Source organism: Gavia stellata, chromosome 23, assembly GCF_030936135.1.
Source record: "Gavia stellata isolate bGavSte3 chromosome 23, bGavSte3.hap2, whole genome shotgun sequence".
NCBI classification, from domain to species: Eukaryota; Metazoa; Chordata; class Aves; order Gaviiformes; family Gaviidae; genus Gavia; species Gavia stellata.
In genome coordinates this window covers 2,700,801-2,705,218 of record NC_082616.1, presented here as the reverse complement: position 1 = coordinate 2,705,218, position 4,418 = coordinate 2,700,801, and positions in this window count along the sequence as shown.

Here is a 4,418-nt window from a genome sequence, read left to right as displayed (position 1 = left end):
CGACACAGACCCGGCCGCTGCCGCCGCCCCAACCGCCGCCGCCGGGCCCCCCCCGCCCGCGCGCCCGCCCGCCCTGCCGCCCGCCGCGCGCGCACGCCGGAAGCCGTCAGCGCCCGCCGCCGCCCAATCAGCGCGGCGACACCCCCCGCCTCCTCCGCCTCTTCCCGCCCCCGTTGCCATGGCGGCGGCCCCGCGGCCTTCCCCGGCCCCACAGGCCTTCCCGCTCTCCGGGCCCGCCGCCGCGGCGCTCCCGGAGGGGAAAGCGGCTCGAAAATCGAGCCAAATAACCGGATTTATTGTTTCTTTTCGCGTTTCACCGATAGCGAGACGGGGACGGTGCCTCGGCCGGGAGGGAGTGTGTGTCACCGAGCTCCCTTCGGCTGCTTGTGCTGTCGTGACAGAGAGACAGACAGACAGACGCTTCCTCTACCACCGCAGGAGCGCAGGTGCCCGGGGCAGCCGTGGCAGGGAGCCGGGCAGGAGCAGCGTCCCCCGCCGTCTGAGGAGAGCAGGCCGCAGGCCCGGGGGCTGCCCGCCTCCGGGGTGAGGGGCTGCCCGCCCGCTCCTCTCACGCTTCCCCCCGCATCAGCCTGAGCCGCAGTGGGTTTCTCTGCCAGCTGTCCTTGCGCAGAGCGAAATTAGGCAGCTGTTAAAGAGCTATTTATCATTAATATTGTGTTATTTCATAGCTCGACGTCCCAGAGGAGCCTTTGACTCTCCCCAAGAGGTTTTGCCCAGGTCTGCTTGGCAAACAGTTTGCATTTGTCAGGTGGACTCCAAATAAAGGAAAGAATAAGTATGATCTCCTGGCTTGCCTCTGTCAGCCCAGTATTTTTTTTCTTGTGTTGCCCCAAATTCCACTGACTTCCACAAGACTTGAGAAGTCAGGAACAAACCCCCCCTTTTTACTTCTGTGCCATGAGCTATGTCAATCCACTATGAACAACGGCCTGTTACGATTAGGCGTAGCAGAAACGATACAAGGGCAAGGTTTTTTGTATAGTTAGATTTGTATGAGTTACATGCAAATAACAGTGGTCGTAATGGTTTTTTCTGCCTTGAATTTTACAGACTAGTGGGAACAATCAGAAATTTTAAAAATACCAGAATATAGGCCGTAATATTTGACTTTTTTTTTATTTTAATCACATCCAGATACTGAGAATGAGGCGAAGACAGGGCATTACCCAGTAGCATGAAGAGGCTATGCAAACAAACAGACTAATCCAGTGCCATGCAGCTATAATGGAAGGACATCCTGGTCACTCTGGAGCAGTAGCAGCTTTACCTGGGTATGAATTGCTTTCTAGTATAGATATGTTTAACATTCACATTTTAATCTACTTTTCAGGGCATGATGTTTTGATATTTATACAAGTAAAGGGTTTACATTGCTGATTGAAGCCAGATGCGTTAAGGTATTGCCTTAAAAGCCTGCTCTTTGTCCAGAAAAATTAGTTAATCTGTATATCTGAAATCAGTCGGCTTGTTGAACCCAGCATAGAAGGCTCAGACAGGGGAACTACACCCTGTTTACTGCTCTGCTGCCAGACCTGCTGGGTAATTCTGGACACATCGCTTAACCTGCTTATGTCTTAGTTTCAATAAGTTGGATATGGTACCATGCCGTATCATACTAATGCTCGTGAATAAAGCATCTGCAATCTCTGAATGAGAAATGTTTCATTTTGGGTTCAAATCATCTGTTGGTTTGTCAGACAGAATGCTTCAGCTATGCCTCCTCATGTACAGTGATGGCAAAATTTACTCTGATCTGAGGCAAACTATGTTTTAATTTGGCAGACCTGAAGAAAAAGAGAGGAAACTAAAGAGCAAACTGCCTTCAGTAACTTCTCTGAGATCTGATATTCGCAAGATCCTTATATATGTTTAAGATTTTCATTTTATTACATTAATATACATCCCCTCTAACTTTTACCACATGAGCCTTTTCCTATCAAGGATTTAGACTATTAGTTAAAGAAAACAAACAAGACAAAGGGTTAGTTTGAGAACTGCAGTCAGAAATTACAGTGTAATTAAAGTCACTCAAGAAATAGTGATATTGAAGTCTGCCAATCACTGCAAAATAAATGGTTAATTCGCTGCTTCTAGCTTAGCATATAAGATTACATATCAAAGGGATGAAAGTTCTGTACCGGAAATAGGCCTATTAAGGAGGAACTTAATGTACTGCACGGTATAGTCAGTAAATCCATCACTGTTCTTGCTACCAACCATTGCTGTCAGCTGTTGGATAGCCTTAAAAGATTTTGGTGTTTTGTTAAAGGTCATGTACAATGTGGGAGAGGAAATATAATGTGGTTTGAACAAAAATCTATTTTAAAACTTATTTTACTAGTTTAGTTGAACTGAGATATTACTTCTTGTTCTAAAGAAAAATAAAAAGCAGTGTCTCTAGGAAGAAAGTTGCAGAGCGTGGTAGCAACCTTGTTAGTAACAGGGAGGGAAGTTTTGTCGTGGTCTGTACTCGTCAGTGTCATTTGCTGCGAGCACAGAGCATGTCTTCTCCATGCCAGTGCATCCACCGGTGTGTCAGTGGAGGAGGTCCGTTATCTGCATGAGTGGCATTGAGGAACAGCGTAACACCCCAGAGATCCTGCGGAGTGTCAGTATTTGTGAGGTGCTTGAACTGTGCTAACAGTACAGTGTACTTCTAAATAAATCATAGCCGCAGAGATTTAATTAAACTACACCCAAAATACACAGGAATTTGTATTTCTTTTGTAGGTCAGTCATATGAGGCAAAGAAATCTTGAAGTGGAAAAGCTTAAAAGTTGGTGAATTGATGGGTGAAAATATAGGGTACCATATACATTTGAATTATCTTCTTTGTGCGTATATTGCATGTATTCCATTCTGTGTATATTCTAGTTAGTGCAACTTGCTTAGAAGGTTGTAAGAAATGAGCAAACAGAAGAAAATAATATCTATTTTTTTTCTGTTTTCAAAGTAATTTTGTATATATACTTCATAACTTAGGTTTTTTGCAGTAAGTTGAAAAGTAACATTTGCATAATATTGTGTAAATAGAACATTTCTCTTCCAAAAAGCTAGTGTCCACTCGCTGCTGCTCCTAAAGCTGTGGAGAGTTTCCTAGCAGAAGAAGGTGTGGTGACTTGCTGTGACTTTTGCAAGAGAGCAAGTCTTTGTGATAGAAGATAATAAAAGCATGATGATTAAGCAGAGTGCTGAAGCTTATCAGATAAAGTGCTACAACTATCTTATACTGAGTTTAATAGATTTTTATGAACTTGCCAATTAAGTGCTCCGTGCTTATCCTAATGTGCGGGCATAGAGAAAGCATATGAACAGAGGTAGGAAATAGGACAGGAAGGGAAAATGAGTTATTGAGACAGAGTCCCACAGCTCTGCTCAGTATAGCAGAGAAAGGTCTGGAGGAACAGATGACATCACACACAGTGCACAGCAAACGGTGTGTTTCTAGTCCCACTTTCACTTCCTACGGAGTCCTCTCTCTCAGTGTAGGTGTATAGGATTTGCACATGCCAACTCCCTGCTGACTGGGGAAACTGGGTCTGGTTCCAAGGTTCTTTTGGCAGAGCAGGGAAAAGACATGCTACCTAAGTATTAGGATTAATCTTTTCATTAATCTGTTTTGTTTCTTCTTGAAGCATTTTACCTTTGTCTCAGAATTATTCCATTACTTTACCAAAAATAGAAGATTAGAAATATTCACAGAAAGCGTTCCTTAGAACGGACTAAACACTGGGTATCATTTGCTGGATTTCTGAAACAGTGGACATAGTAAGTTAAAAACATTCAGGAAGTCTGAATACTTCTAAATATATCATGGTTTAAAGGGTGGATAAGCCCTCAACAGACACACCTCAATCATTGTTGACTATCTCATTAGCATTAAGGGACTCTGACCTTTACCAAATCTTGAATATCTAACTTTCCTGGTTATCAAAACCAACCTCGCTCAGGTGCCAGAAGCAGTGTGGTCATGGTGACCTATGCAGGATAATTTTCCTGCTACGAAAAGACAACTCTGGTGTCGAACGGCGTCGGATGAGAGTGCTCAGCAGGTCTGGGTTTCTGTGAAGGACAAAAGGGTCTGGATTCTCCTCCCTATCAGCACCACCCATTCTGAGTCATCTGAGCTGGAAGTACTGCCATAATTGCAGAACACTTCACACAGATGGTACGATCCTGTGTAGGTTACGCTAGGATTCTTGAGTGAGGTATTTGGCTGTATAATTAAAATATGTTGAGGACAGGTTTTTATTGTTGGGGATTTTTCAATAACATTTCTTCATGAGGTGGAGAAAATGTTTTTCCTCTTTAGTGTCACAGAGTTACAGAGTATGAACTATTTTTTTTGTTGACTTGTTTCCAGATAAATGAAGAACACATTGGAAACGTTTTTTAAA